General features: G+C 34.2%; 1 pseudogene; it reads left to right on the forward strand.

Moving 5' to 3' along the window:
- The first annotated feature begins 4,539 nt into the window (after positions 1–4,539).
- Positions 4,540–5,789, forward strand: LOC149532970 (transcription factor MYB8 pseudogene; annotated as a pseudogene).
- Positions 5,790–17,148: the final 11,359 nt, after the last annotated feature.

Raw genomic sequence — 17,148 nt, forward strand, 5'->3', positions numbered from 1 at the left:
ATCAAAACACTAACAGGTAAAATCTAGGTTGCATGATAATAATTAATAATTGAATTAATTATTATATTCTTAAATTTTATGTTAAGTAAACTAGAGATAATAAGTTCTTTAATAATTAAATCAATGTGATTTAATTAATAAGAAAAAAACTTTATTTCTCTAATAGTTACAAACAAAACAAGAGAAAGGGAGAGATTCAAGCTACACTTCATGCTTTAAAATTCCTTTCTGTGAGTTAATTTCTATAACCAAGGGAAGATTCTCTAGTCTTGATTTGGCAGAAGTACTTGGATCTATAGAAAGTAATTCTCCAAAATAGATCACTAGACCTTTCAGAACTTCTAGATTCCAAAACTCCAAATAAAGACCTAGAAATTTAAACCACACTCGAATAGTTTTGAAGAAGGAGTCATTGTAGATCTACTAGGGTGACCATTTCAAAAAGGAAAGAGCCATTTTTCCAAACATCCATGGACCACCATATACGACATAGTCACATTCTACTTTATTAGCAAACTCAAATGAAAGAAAACCCCTAGGAAGTGCTACAATCTCCACTTGGCCTTTGAGATGCCATTTCTTTTTCACAAAGCTATTTATAGATTCAATATTTGAGCAAGGACTAAGGAATTTCCCTATCAAAGTCAACATCATCAAGGCTTCTGAGTAGTCTAGGATAGGAATAGGGACAAAGATACAATTTACTCTACATCCTTACAACCCACACTAATCAGATCCTTTGGTTGAGGAGAAGGGTTCTTACCTTTGGTATCCCTAAACAACCCTGCCCACTTTTTAGGATTATATGTCACCTCTTGTTGACTTTTGAATACTTCACCACTTCTACTAAAAACTATCAAAGAATTCCTCCTTTGGATATGAGCCCTTCAACTTAGGAAAAAGTAATGGGCATTACCCAATAGTGGGGAAAATATAGGATTGGGCACAGGAGGACTTGAGGCACCTAGTCCGCTACCTGTATCCCCCAAACCTTCAAAAAGAGCCCCTACATCCTGACTAATGGTAGGAGAGTCTAGACAACCCTCTATGATGTCATTCCTCAAATTCCCCACTCAGAGCTTGCCATTTTTGCATGATCACATCCTATAATGGTATAGTTAATTCATCAACTCATTAAATGATAATAAATAGAAATGGTGTACTTAATCAACAAGTGAATTTAGTGACACTTGCAATAAAAATAGTGTGCTTATAAATTAGTTCAATGTAGATATACACAAATAAGTATAAATAATTGCCTTTGAATTGGAAATGTATGAAAATATATTTTAGATTCTATTGTTTATATTTAGGATATGTATAACACATGGAAAGTTTGCCTCACTAAAATTATTATTATAGGAATTCAAATTGTAGATTACAAAAATTGAGATAAGAAATAAACATACATGTCAATTTAGGACATAAATTATTCTAGTCCCTTAAATTTATGTTCTCTTTAACATATACAATGGAAAATGTATTCATCTATGGTGATCTAGGTGAGTAATAGAAAAAATGATAGATTTGAACAATAATAGTAGAGTGAGAAATAGTGGATTTAAGCTAGATTTGGAGATAAGAGAAAAAATTAAAATTAGACCTATAAACTAGAGATTTGAATTCAAGGATGTGATTGACATCATCTTAGATGTATGTAGATTACATAAAGATGCAAAATTGTAGTCAAGAGGTCCTCTATATTTATATTCCAAAAATGTTGGACACACTTATGCACAATCCTTAACTAGGTATATTTATCTATTGAAAACATTTCACACTTTGTGACAACTTGTTTTGTCCCTAGTAGTTATTTTTTTATTATATCTAATTATAGAGATAACAAAAAAATAGCTAGAAGGATTGTGTTATAGGAATCTTGGTGTTCAGGTCCATAAGAACTAAGGAGGATGAAGGTTAAACACTAATGGAAACACTAAAATGAAAAATTTTAATTATAATAAAAAATATCTTCCATGAAGTCTAGTAATATTGGTGCAACATATAAATACATGATATAATTAAATGGAGAAGAACATTGTGATTGCTAATAATTGGTTCAAATAATTTGTATGCTTGAATGTCTTTCTCTTTCAGTAAGATCTATGGTCAATTGATTTGAACATGCTTGATTGAATTCCAAAATTGTGTAGGTTATAGGTTTCAAATTTAGAGCAACGGTTTGATTTAAATGGATCTGAAACATTTTTAAATTTAATTTCTAGAAAAAGTCAATTACTCATAAATTTTGCTTGTATGTATCAAAATTTATGCCGATTTCATTAAGGTGTGGGAATTAGGCATCCTAGAAAAGACAATGAATGATGAGAATGGCCGGTTATAAAAAAGATGCATGAAGTCTATAGAAATAGTCCTAAAAATGAGCACAAAAAGGTAGAAATTAGATATAAGTACAAAAATGGTTCCCAAATAAATTATATATTGTATAGCCATGCTGAAATTTCTAATAGAAAATATACTTATATTTAAAATTAGTTCACTTATTATTTCAGGTATATGATATTCAACAAGTTAATAAACCTACCATCCATGAAAATCGCAAAACAAAATTTAGTTTAATAATTAACTTGATTTATTATATGTATTCATTAAGAATTCTATTACAAATAATAGTGTCTACTCCTCATTTATAATCCCATACATAAATCACAATAGAATGCATTTTGCTTTTAATTTATATTGATAAGACATCAAATTCTAAGACAATTAAACATATTAAATATGTAAAAAATAGATAATAAACATAGTTTAACATCATTTTATAGTCTGTATCCAAAACCTGCAAGTGTCATGTGATAGTGTCCGTAGAATTACAGTTGAAATTCCATCATCGCAAGCCTCCAAGTGTCTTCAACTCCCCATTTGTCACTCCGCTGTTTCTCGTTATATTCCAAAAAGCTACTTATTTTTTAATTGCCAAATGACAGACTTTATCGTTTCGGTCTTAAATAAATAGCAAACGTGAGAAATGCATTCTGAATCACAAGACATATGAGTGGATAGAAGCTCATGTTCTTCCCTCTTATCCTGCTCTTCTCGAGGCCGCTCATTAAATTAAATACTTTAAAAGGAGTTGAGAATGGTTGTTGGTCCCTTTTTTGACCTTGCAAATTGCACTAGTCATGTCAGTTGTTATTATTATATTCCTGAATGTCTTGACTTCCATCTTTTATTTTTTGGGATATTCAAGTTTTGCAACGAAACATCTGGATAACAGTCTTTATATTCTAATGTTTTCTGATTAAATGGAGTGTGTTGAACTATTAATACTTTTCTATGATCTATTTAACGTTATATTTATTGTTTTTTCATTTACATTTTATAGTTTTTGTATATATGTTTGAAACGAAATAAAACATTCAGTATTGTATTGGATTTTTTCTTGAGTTTTAAAGGGTTAATTTTCATAGAAAGTTTTCTGCAGAAAACATATTATATAGTGTTTGATTATTATAGTATTGCTCTTATTTCTAATAGTATATACATTAGTTAGATTGATAAGATATACTTTTCAGTAAAACATAGATTCATTTAGCAATTTATTCTTAATTATAATAATTTGCATTCACCTAACAATTAAATTTTATTCATAATTCTATTGTAGAAACTCCTCAATTTTTGAATCAGAATCCACACATCAATCAAGAATTTAAATTAGCAAAGACTTAAGCTTCCAAATAAGAAATATGGGACATTTTCAATCCAAACTGATTTGCTTAGCTAATGCAAGTATAAGGACAAATGTTAATATTAGTTTAAAATGATCCCAACATCTCAAAAAATTTCTATCTATTTTACTTGTAAGAAATATCAAGCATTTATTTTAGATATGATCAATGTATAAATTTCAAAATAATTAGTCGAATTGTTAATATTGATAGAATATGATAGTTAAGTTATTTTGAAATTATTCCTATTATTAATGTTTCAACTCAACATAAAGATTATATTGAGTGTTTGATTTGAAAATATATCCTGTTTTAACCTTCCAAGCTTTTTTTTTCGTCAAATATTTAAGGGACGGGCTTTCCTCCCTACAAAACACAACAAAAGTCAAACTTATTTTCTTCGTCAGATTGCCGAAAATAAAATGATCAAATTTTGATCAAATGTGCATTTTGCAAAAAGGATAGATACGTCCAATGTTTAATGTCTTCTATAAATAAATATGCTAAGTTTAAAATTACCATATCAGCGTTTATATAAAAATATAGAAGTACAAAAAAAGAATAATCCATAAAAGTAATTTACAATAAAACAAAAGCATTCTGTCTATTCATGGTGACACACATGTCCCTAAATATTATGTGTAGCAAGTTTATTCATTGAAAGACATAAGCTTACAGTCTTTATGGAGTTAGCAGTCTTCACGTGGAAATCATTTTTATATAATAACAATGCTCATGCGCTCATCACTCCTCGGTTAACGGCTCTCAGTACAAACAGAGGAGGAATTTTGTCTATATATATAATATATTGATCCTCCTTTAACCCTAATTCCATTCCCCCATCATCACCATGGCCAAAAAATCTTCACGCTCTTCAAAACCAGAGGACCTCAATCGCGGTGCATGGACTGCCATGGAGGACCAACTTTTGTCTGAATACGTCAACATCCATGGCAAAACTGCTTGGAACTCAATGTCCCAAAAAATAGGTAAAGGAATCCATCAATATTCTGCCAAATTTCTTTGCTCACATTGATCTTAAGTTTCTATGAGAATCAGCTAAAAAGATATTAGAGAACAAACAGAAGTGAAGCACAATTTAAAAACAAATTTTATTTTTCAGGTTTGAAGCGGTGTGGAAAGAGTTGTAGATTGCGTTGGTTGAACTATCTTCGCCCTGATATCAAACGGGGTAACATTTCATCTGGTGAAGAGGATCTCATAATAAGGCTCCATGGGCTTCTTGGCAATAGGTACATCTTGTTAATGAAGAGAACTTTTAGATTGGATTGTCAGTTGTATTCATTTTCTGTCCATCATATTTTGGGATCTATCATTAGATTGAACTAGCGGGACGAGAATATAATTCTTAGATTAATGGAGTAGTTCTACATTGATTTTTCACAACCAGCATTACTTCATTCCGATTATAGTTCGTAGATATTATGTAAAAACTAATATAGCATATACGACGGATCGACAATCCATCTTCATTGATTTATGTATCGTCAAAAACAATCTATTTTCATCGATTTATTTATCCTCACAAAGTGAAAACAAAAATATGTATGCAGGTGGTCGCTGATTGCAGGTCGATTGCCGGGTCGAACGGACAACGAAATAAAGAACTACTGGAACACCCATCTCAGCAAGAAGAGTCGGACAAGCAAAACTCTTTCCAAATTCATTAACAAAGCGAGAAAATCTGATCGTCCTGCAGCTGATGACCGTTTATTGAAGGTCACGCCGGTAAAAGTAACGGCGGTGAGAATAAGAAAGGGGTGCAACAAATATGTGCACACTCACTCAAATCATGAAAAAACTGATTCTCCACAGAAACTGAAGACCTCCATAAGTTGTTCTCAGCTATATTCTTCTACTGACATTTCAATGGCCGCTGATCCGGAATCCCCGACTGTTAAAATCGACGGCCAATATTGTTTTGAAGATTTCGGAATTGAAGAGCTACAGAAAAGTAATTGTGATTCCTTCCTCAGACCAACTGACAATTACAGCAGCAGCAGTGCTGATTGGATGGACGAATTGCAAGATTTCCTGCTTTCAGAATTCAAGGAAGAAGATTTTACACATTTCTTATGAAAGTTTATAATGTTTTAGAAAGTTGTATTCTCGTTTGAATAAAATAGTTTGGATGGACTAGATTTTCCTGGATAATTAATAATGATAAGACTGCAAAGTTATTAGTGATTTAATTAAATATTCAGTGGGATGGATCTTTAAAATAGAGTTTATGAAATGTGTTCGATTTTACAATAAAACGATTACTGGAGAAGAATTTTGGCTGTGTGCATTCACATGTGACTATATCCTGATTGATTTAAATTGCGCCACAGGCATCGTTGTATCAAGCAAATTATTTTAAACAACAATAAGTTTTAACTCATTGAGAGGCCACCTAGTGGCGACGTTTCCAGAGCTCTCTTTGGCCTGCTAGCTATTTAATCATTATTCGTGAATCAATGTACTTAATACCGTTTTCCAATTTATAGTAAGATACTTATTTATCAAAGATTAGCTGTAGTTTTTAAATATTTAATTTTTCAATTAATTGATCATATTTTTAAAATAAGTCGTCACTAAAGCAGTTAATTAGTCTATTGGGCTACATCATGGTAGCCACTAATGGTATGTTTTATAACTTTATTAATTTTTTAATAAATATAAGTAGAATGAAATTAAAATTTATCAATTATGAAATACATTTGGTCTAATTGTAAAGTTCGTGATGTTGTGGAGATGTAGATGATGAGTTAAAATCTTTGAGGATATAAAAAGAGGGGAATTTTTTTTGGAAATTGTTTATGTTGTTTATAACTTACTTCATATATCAAAAATATGGACTAATATGTAAAAAATGTTACTTATTAGAATTTGATTAATAAAAATGGAAAGCTGAATTAATGATGATTGTTGAAAATGACATGCAAAACAAGGAATCTTATTGAAGCCCAACCATAAACAAATGGATCCATAAGGAAATCAATCATCATCCAAGAGAACAATGCTTAATAAAAGCACAACAAGATCTATTAGATAGGCATTAAATGAAACCAAATGCTTTCATGAAGCAGTTGATTTTCTTGTCCTCCTATCTACAAACATTTTGTATAAATGAAGTGTGGGTTCTCTTAGTTTTGTAGCACAAGGCATAAGAAGCTATAGAGAATGGATATGGTTGATTGATCAATAAACAAATGATCATGCAAGTGATAGTATGAATGTTATGGTAATGATAGTAGAATAATAGTAAGGCAATGATGAAGATGGACCAAATCAAAAGTATGCAAAATGGTCAAGTGTTTTTCAAGATTGTATGATAAGATCAACTCACTAGATTTCCTAATATAATATTGCATAAGATTCCTTAAGTTGAGGAAATATTTTATTTTTTAGAGTTGTCATGAAAAGCAATGGTTCAGATTAACTAGGGATAGCAGACTCTATGAAATACAATGTTAGGTAGGGATATCAAAGATGTGAATGCTATTAAAAGGCATTGGAAAACAAATGGCTAAGAGAAGTGGTAGTAAAGGTGTGTTTCCTTCTAAAGGTGCATTGGAAATAGACATAGACAAGGTATGAAAGGGCAATGAAGAGACAATCGACAAGTGGTGCAGTTAGAAAATTGAAGAGTTGATGGATTTGATTAAAGGTGATTGACTAAATATGAAAGAAGTGGACTTATTAACTTTTAAAATAAATGAATATATGTATTTAATATACACAAGAAATAGATAAGGTGAAAGAATTTATTAAATAAATATGAATTTATTTAATTTTTGGAAGGACAAAACAATGAATTATTTACATAAATAGTAAAATATTATTTAAATAATAGTAGAAAAGGTTAATCAAACTAAATAAACACAAATATCTATTTAATCAACATGTTTTTTTTTCATGGGGATATTCTTAGGTATTTATAACTCAAAACAATGAAAAATAGCTCAAATGTATTTATGGTTGGATAGTCTTTATTAGTCCATGTTGTTAAGGCATAAGTCTAAAGTTTTTTGATGTCTATCTTACAATAATTCATGCCTTGATCATGTTGAAAATCTTCTAATGTGTGCTATATCCTACAGTCTCATAACCAAATGCTTTAAAAATGATATTTCTAGTGCAAAATTCTTAATTTTTTTTGGCTTAGCTACATTTTCCATGCAATCTATTATTTTTCTTGCTCAAGATATTCTCCAAAAAATCAAATCTGAGAGCTATGGAAATTGTCGACAATAAAAAATGATGCATGTCTTTTCAATGTGTCACAATTCACAAGCAATTATGACAGGTGAGAAAACCCTAATTTAATATAGAACAATTTACACAAAAATATACCTTGTCAATGTGTCCACATTTTACTTGCATGCACAATAGGTGGGAAAACCCCAATTTAATATAGAAAAATTTTGGAATCTTTGATGGGGTTAGAGCTCAGACTAGTAACGAATTAAGACAAGATTTTGTCAATCATACTTTGCATGCAAATCAATAGCTCCTTTAGCAAGTAGACTTAGAATTTTTTGTAAAAAAAAACGTCTTCAATATGTAGACTCATATGTGTTTACAAAATATCAATTGGAAATAGGTTAAATTTGAAGTGATTCACTTTTCACCCAACAACTCATGGTTAAATTTGTAATTCATTTTCACCTTCAAGAAAGCAACTAGGTAGCCTACAAACCTCTTTTTTTCTTATTCATCTTGGAAGTACCATAAAATTTTGTATTCAGTCGTTACCCTCTTTGAAATTCTCCAATAGGACTCACATCAAAAATTTCCATTTCATATCCGCATTTGGTTTTTATTTACCTTCTACAAAAGAAATGCTCTTTACAATTGGCGAAACTAAAAGCAATTTGATTTATGCTTTGCATACAACAAATGGGTGAAACACATAAATTCAAACTTTCCTTGAGCAAATTGTGGAAACTCTACTAAATACATTTTCTTTCTTTTTCTTTGATACTTGATTCTAACATTTTTCATAGTATTTTCTCATGATCTCTTAGATCTACATCATGACTTCTTCACTACAATCCCATGCCTATCTCCCTTTAATCAACATTTCACAATTTGTACTAGAATTTGATTATGAAACCCAAAATTTCCTTTAAAACCATCCTATATTGCAGGCTATCAAAGAATGATGCAAAGTGTAGACACCTAAAAATCCTTTAGAAAATAAAATATTTTTATTTTCTGAGAAAATTACCAGATGACATCATCATTAATTAATTAATTAATTAATTTATTTATTTTTATGCCATTAAATCCCTTTATCTTAATTAAAAATATTTAATTAAGGAATCCCTCCCAAAAATGTTTAAATCTTATTTAAACATTATTTCCTTATTTATTAATTATTTAATTAATAAATTGACCAAAAATCCGAAAATAAATTATTTTAATTTTTTGCTCAAAACTTGGCCAATTTCCTTAAGACAACTAACCTCTTCCAGAATCTTCTAATCCTTCTTTAATTTTGATTAAAGGCTAATCCCATCATTTCCTAGCCCTAATCCCAACTCAAGATATTTAATTAAGATTAAATATTGATACTCATGTTTATTAAAAATATTTTTAAAAATATCTCCTCAACTCAAACCCTTGAAATATATAAAAACTTTATTTATTTCCTAAAAACCTTATTTATCCTCATCCAAAGGCTAGACTCTTCTCGAAGATGTCAATCCTTATCTTTGATTCTAATTCCAATCCTCCCTCTAACCTTGTCACATTTCCTAAACAAGGTTAGCCAACTCCTAAGCTAATCCTAATCCCTCTTCTAATCATGTGCACAACTTAAGCAAGGGTTAAGACTTTCTAACCCAAGCCAAAGTCAACAATCTCATCCTCCTCCCAACCATCTCTATTTATGACCTAACCATCTCTATTTGACCCAACCATCTCTATTCATGGCTCAACCATCCCTCTTTATGGCTCAAGCTCCCTCATTACTCCTTTGACCAACCCTTATCCTATCCTCTCACATCCAGTCATCCTGTGACATGTGTCACTTCCCTATTGGCTCCAAACAAGCACAATCCATGTGCTCCCCTTTGAATGCATCTTTACCCTCCCTCACCATCTTGCCATCCTTGCATCTTGACCATCCATCCCTCTACCCCTTGGCCTATAAATAGAAGTCTCTTCCTTCACTAAAATCATCAACTTTTCAAACAAACTGATAATGCTATTTTGAGAGCCTAAAAACTACCAAAATACCATCATAATGTTGAAACCCCTCCATACCTTAATTGTTGAATCATTCATCCACACCCATGTTTGATTATCACTCATCCACTTGGAGCTTGAGCACATTGTGAGCATACATCTGCTATCCATCAGGGACATAGCTTCGTCATCATGAGAAGCATTTGAGGAGTTTACCATCTTTGGTCTACTTTTCTCAATTTTGTCTTCTTTGGTCCTATCTTAAGTGTTTACTTGTTTTTAGTATTGAGAATTATTTATAGATTAGTGTTCATTTTACTCTACTAAAATAGTTGATTCATTTTACTCTACTTATGTGGTCTTTTTTAACACTTTTTAGGAGGTCTGCTTGGGGATTTGATCACCCCTTGGGACGACCTCAACTCTAGCGTTCTGGCGGAGTATAAACATTGGGAGGTGAATTGAAAGACACCTCTCTTAGAAGCATAATCTTGCCACTCTTGGCTAAGCCCCAAAGAACTTTATACCTTTGGGAAGTGAAGGTGGAGATTTGGGTTACTGTCTCCTCTTGGCTGAGTGGCATTATTTTCTTTCATCTACAGATTTGGGCCTCACATACCTTGTGTATATTGAGGACACCTCTAGCTAATCTTGTATATCCTAGCAAACATCTTATAGGGCTATTGGTGTGTTTGATGTGTTTGAGTGTTCAAAAATCCTTCCCATGTTTCAAAAACAATCAAGACCTTTCGCTAAACAGATCACTTATACACCATTCACAACAGTTGTTAGCAAGTCCATTCGCAACAACCCTAAGTGTAGTTTGTTCCACTTTATCCCTTGGTAAGTCATTCAACTCCAATGAAAGGCATACTTAGCATAGCTACTGCCTCATCAAAGGTTCATCCACAACTTCCAAAGCATTGTCATCATAATCACACCCTTCCCTACATCATTCTAGTCTTCTATCAAGTCTTCCTTATCTTGAGATAGCTAAAGTCTTCTTAGTCATCTCCCCACCCTATTTCCATATCCTTTGGAGTCAGTCTTTCCTTTCATCATGAGCTTAATCCAAACCCAAATCTAAGCTTCCCAGCTTATCCTAAATCTACATTTCCATATCCATCCATATACATCCTTCATCCCCATCCAACTCATCATTAAAACATAATGCCACAATCCTATTACGATGAGTTTGGTCATATCACCTTTTCTCCCACCCCATCCTATTCCAATGATGATGATGATCTTGTCGACTATGACGGGTATATTGAAAGCCTTAGAGATATTCCTCCCAACATCCTCCAAAAACTAATCATTCCTCCAAACTGCTCCATCATTCCTCTGTGCATATCCACTAGTACTCCTTACCATGCCTTTGACAAGGGAAATCCATTATTGTCCTCATCCTTACCTCCTCCTTATATTGTGCCCACATATTCCTCTTATACATCAGTGATATCACCATCTTGTTCTACCTTCATCTCCCAACCTCCACCATTCCAGAACAATTCTAGTAGCTACATCCCTAGTCCAAATCCACCATCCCAATATCCTCCAAAACCCTTTCCAAATCCTCCAATCGATACTAGTCATACAACACATCACCTCAATCCCCTTACTCCTCCTAGTCCAACACCCGTCTCCAAGAAATTTTACAAGAGAACCAAAAGAAATTCCATCTCCCACCCCCATCACTCCTCTTACATCATCCTATCGCTACCATCCCTATCGCATCCACCCCACTTATCAAACCCCTTCCATCTCCTACCTCTCATCCATCAAATCCCTCCAAATCCCATCCACATCTCCTCCTCCTAGCATTACCCAAATCTCATATAATGAACCTAATGAGTCCCTCCCCCATCAGCTCATCCCTATTGAAGAAACTCCTACCCATTCATCTACCTCACTTAAAGAGAGAATCCACACTTCTCCTATCATACCATCCACTCCCATCCTTTCCTATCCAGATCTTATCCAAAGGCATGTTGAAATATCCCCTAACATAAAAGAAGATCCCACCATCCCACTTATTCCCCTACATGATCCACTTTTACCATCCCCTCCATATCTGAATCCTACCATCTTACCTACTCCATCTCAAAACTCCTATCAAGATCCTATCCTTCCATCTCCTCTGCTTCATGCTCATACATACCCTATCATCCATGATGATAGATCCATCGAAGAAGACCGACTATCATATCTGAAGATTCAACCCCTTTAGCTAGTAATGGACTCACATCTTGTGTTCCAAATAATGAACATCATATTGACAAAATAAATAAAAGTATATCTCCTGATGTTGGTATCCCTCCTACCCCTTCAAGGTCCCAAGTCCTTCCATCTTCACCCCAAAAATCCCATCCATCTTATCCTACATCTATTTTGGGCCCTTATCCTACTACTTCTTTTCAACCCTCCATTTTGGATCCATATACCCCTTATCCAAATCCCCCATCCTTTCCATCCATTTTGGATCCTTCTATAACTAATATGAATCCTGTATCCCCTCCATCTATCTTGGGACCTACAACTTCCCTGTTTCCATCTATTTTAGGCCCACATCCTTCATTCCCTCCATCCATCTTGGGCAATTATATCCATCCATATCATGTATTCCAATCCATCATTCCATCCCCTCATATCCATAAGCTAGATCATCAAAGGCACTCATCCTTGAATTCCTTCCAACCTTCAAATTCTATTATTCTATCTGTAATCCCTCCATATCCCCCATGCTCTTGTTCCCATACCATGGTTAATAGAAGCAAATTGGATGCCGAAATTAAAAAGCATAAATCCAAAAATCCACAAAAATCCAAGTTTCAACATGTTCCTTCTAAAATACATGTTCCAAAAGCAAAACATGTAATCCTAATCAAAGAAAAAGTCAAGAGGCCACAAAGGGCCAAGCTGCAAAAGTAAAAAATCATGTGGATACCTAAGATGCTCATAAAATAATTGCATCTCAAAGAAAAATCCCAATTGGCATCCATTCATGCTACTCAAAAAGCCTCATCCATTCATCCTTTATCCAAATCTCCATATATACATCCTTCATCCCCCCAATCCACTATTAGACCATATGCTTCTTATCTTAAATTTCCCGTCCTCGATCTTCCAACTTTACTTGTAGTCCTTATATTTATCTTTCTCCATTTTCTCCTTCACCTCATTCAATACCATCTTTCCCATTACTTCATCACCTTTCAGGTTGTGTGTCGATGATGATCCTTCCATTTTCCTCATTCATTTACCCACAAACCTCATATCTTTCCATCCCTTACTAGCCAACTCTCAACTATCATTCTGCTTGTATAATCCAATCCTTTTAAACTCCCTCCCTTCCTAGCAACATCTATGAGTCAAAATGCATCAAAAAAGAAAAAGTCAAAAAAAAAAAGAAACAAAAAATCATCCACTAGTGAAAACTTGGTAATTCAAATGCCATGGATAAGTACCATGATGAAAACTTGGCAAACAAGCGTCATGCGTAATCCCTTTATCCAAATTCTCTATACACTTGGGGGCATGTTCCATCACCCACCATACCCATCTCATCCCACCATACCCACCACATCTTATCCATTTCACCCTCCATCCTCCTTCTGAGTTCACATAATTTGAATGATTGAATTTCTTGCTCTCTTTCTACCTTTCTGACCTCTTCTTGAAGATCGGAATTTTTATTCACTAGGTCTTTGATTGTTGCATCAACTTCATCAACATTTATTTTTGGGCATAAGTCTTCAACTATACTTTGAGTGTAGAGAATGTCATATATTTGTATTGCAAGATCTTTCCTTCTTTTCAATGATCAAGACAGTTTCTCCTTTTCTTTCTTTGATTCTCCAATACCTAATTCGAGATCCAACTTTTCATTTTGAATAGCCTTATCTACCATGTATACCTTCATTGCCTATGATCTTATCTCAAGCTATTAAACTTCTAATGAGAGAACCAAAATGTTCTGATACCAATTAAAGTCCACCACTAGATACATGCTTTTGGTCATCCTTTTGACCCATTCCCCATTGAAGATTGTCTCCACCTATCCTTTCTCCAGCCCCCCTTTCATCCATATAAATCCTCCCTCATCCTCATCCACTGAATATTATTATCCCCTATCTTCCTTGCTCCTTCACCTTTTCTATCCTAGCTTCCCTCTACACCATCCACCCCTCTATCCTATCACACCCCTCATAAAAAACTCCTCCTAGCTTCCATATATCTCCCTTATCCTCTTATTGACCAATCTTCCATCCTATCACTTCCCTCATAAACCATCCCCTCGAATCACATAGACTGGGGGCACTATATTCCTTGGAGATCATGTTGTGTTCATCCTTTTATTCCCCCCATCCTAGCCCTATTTTTTCTCTTGTCATTCCCAAACCACTCATTCCCTTTTCTTCTATCCTTGCACTTCTCACTATCTCTTCATCTTTCCCTCGCCTAGTACATCCCTTTTCATTGGTATCTAGCTCTCGCCTATCCCCATATACTCCAATGTCATCCATAAACTCCCTTCATTACCTCTTTAGGTACCTCACATGGTCTTGGTTACTCCCGTATTCCACCAAATCTCACTCACATCCTCTGTTTCACCCCCACAGACCCAAAAATCACTCAACATTACCAAAAACATTCAAAAATCACTCAACATTACCAAAAACATTTCAAAAATCACTCAAAAATTCCAAAAAAAAATAAAAAACTGCCAAAAAAATAATTATAAAAAACATTCATAAATCATCCAAAAAAAAAAACAAAAAAACAAAGAGGAGAGCTTCCTTCTCTCACAACCCTTTCACACACACCTTACTTTTGACAATAAAGGCCTTGACATGAGACAAAAACCTTTCATTGACACTACAAAATGAGAAACCAATAGACTTACAACCCTTTCACGTAGACCTCTCGAAGAGAATCTTTTGGAGTTGTAACCATTTGCAAGGCCCATGCCAGTTGCCTCATACCATAAAAGGAGAACCAACCCCATCACTCCTCTACCAACCATCAATACATCTAGAAAATGAAGCCAAACTCGCTCTTTAATATCTTCCATCGGATTGCCAGAGGATTATGCACAAAGCACTCCAAAATCAAACCCACAAGGATGGAGGGAAAGACAATGCTGATAGTCGACATAGCAATGGGAATTAGCAAGGCAATAGCTCGCATGTTTGTGGCACACAGAGAAACTACCCAAAAATACCAAAAGAAATTCAAAAATCATCCAAAAATACCAAAAAACAAAAAAAACTACCCAAAAATACCTTAAAAATTCAAAACTTGCACAAACAATATCGAATAAATAAAATAAAATTCTAAAGCATTCAAAAGGGGGTCATAAATGCCAAATATGGCCATAAAAGCTCGAAACATTGAAACACCACCCCAAAATTCCTCTCAAAATTTTGATATTAAGAAGAAGCGTGGTAATTTCCTAAAACATAATTCTAGGCTTAGGAAAATCCAGCACAACTCGGATAGTGAAAGAGATGCCGCAAAGCTGATTGTCACCTTCCTTCCATGGAACCATTATTAATGTGAATCAAGAAGGATTTTTAGTCTTATTTAAGTTGCAGTGGCCACGATTAGTCTACCCAGTTTCAACAAATATATCAATATTGTCTTGAAAGCCCAGATATCCATCGGACTCATTCATCCTAATACAGCTAGGGGCACAGAATAAATAGGCATCAGCATGAAAATTTGGCTCCCCACTCTAGTGCCTTTTTAGGCTTTAAATGCTTTTTAAAAGCCAAGTGTCCTTTTTGGACCACTCTAGCACCTTTTTAGGCCTTAAATAATTTTTTGAGGCCCATGTGTCCTTTTTGGACACCCTCAAGTGCCTTTTTAGGCCTTAAAAGCCTTTTTCCAAGGCCCAAGTGTCCTTTTTGGACCACTCTAGTGCCTTTTTAATCCTTAAACAATTTTTCAAAATCCAAGTGTTCTTTTTGGACAACTCTAGTGCCTTTTTAGGCCTTAAATAACTTTTTCAAGGTACAAATGTCCTTTTCAGGCCCCTGAAATGCCTTTTTAGGCTCAAAGTGCATTTTTCAAGGCCTTATTTTGACCTTTTCAAGCCCCAAAAATTTCTTTATAGGCCCAAGCACCTTTTTCAGGCCCCCAAGCTACCTTTTTAGGCCCAAATGCCTTTTCACGGCCCTATTTTGATCTTTTTAGGCTCCTGAGACACCTTTTTAGGCTCAAGCACCTTTTTCAGGCCCTTGAGACAATTTCTTTTTGACCCACACACCTTTGTCAAGGCCCTTCTTGACCTCTTTTGGCCATCACAAGCCTTGCATATGTCCCAATTCCTTTTCCACACCTCATAAACATTTGTCTCATCACACCCCTAGAGAAACGTCCCGACATTTTGTCTTATTATTGTCTGTCATACTTGCTAAATCTACGCAGACATTCTCGCCTATGAGTCATGGTTACCCTTACTCTATAGATTGTATTGTTATGACTTTTACAAGATTCAAACTATTTTATTATTTATCAAAAAAACACAAAAACATTCAAATATATATCAAACATCCCAAAAACATTTAAATATTCATCAAAAAAAACACAAAAACATCCCTATATCTTCCATAAAAATCCCAAAAACAAAACATGACATTACATTATGAACAAAATCTATTGTCCTTTTGATTGCCACAACAACAAGCGCACACTTTCTATTCTCCTACGACAGCAACAACAACATTCCATTTAACTAATAATGTTTGGCCGATTTTTTATTCTTGCCTCCTTGGGGGAGGTGGCAAGATAGGGTGTCCAATCAGTGGCATTCCTTTAGCTCTAATCCCAGATGATGATGCCCCTGGAGTCATCCTCGCACCTACCCAAAGTGTATCCATGCAGATCAAGATGTTACCATGCCTCAAGCATGTGTTTATCTGCTCCATAAAATTTTTTGCAGACTATAAAACTCCTCTCCTTTGCTCCAAAGGGACTGCTTGGTGATATAATCCCATGTAGTATACCGCCTCTTGCGCAACCCTCACTAATTGCTCCATGACATCTTTCATTTATGCCCGTAGTCTTTCTGCTCCTAGAATAGTTGTTGACTTTAGTGATATAATCCCATGTAGTATGCCACCTCTTGCACAACCCTCACTAATTGCTCCATGACATCTTTCATTTCTGCCTGTAGTCTTTCTGCTCCTAGAATAGTTGTTGTTCTCTGTGTAATATTGCATTCTTTTTCATATCTATTCATTGGCATTTTCATTGA

This window comes from Cupressus sempervirens, chromosome 10 (assembly GCF_028749045.1).
Source record: "Cupressus sempervirens isolate cs-2001-9-10 chromosome 10, ASM2874904v1, whole genome shotgun sequence".
NCBI lineage: Eukaryota > Viridiplantae > Streptophyta > Pinopsida > Cupressales > Cupressaceae > Cupressus > Cupressus sempervirens.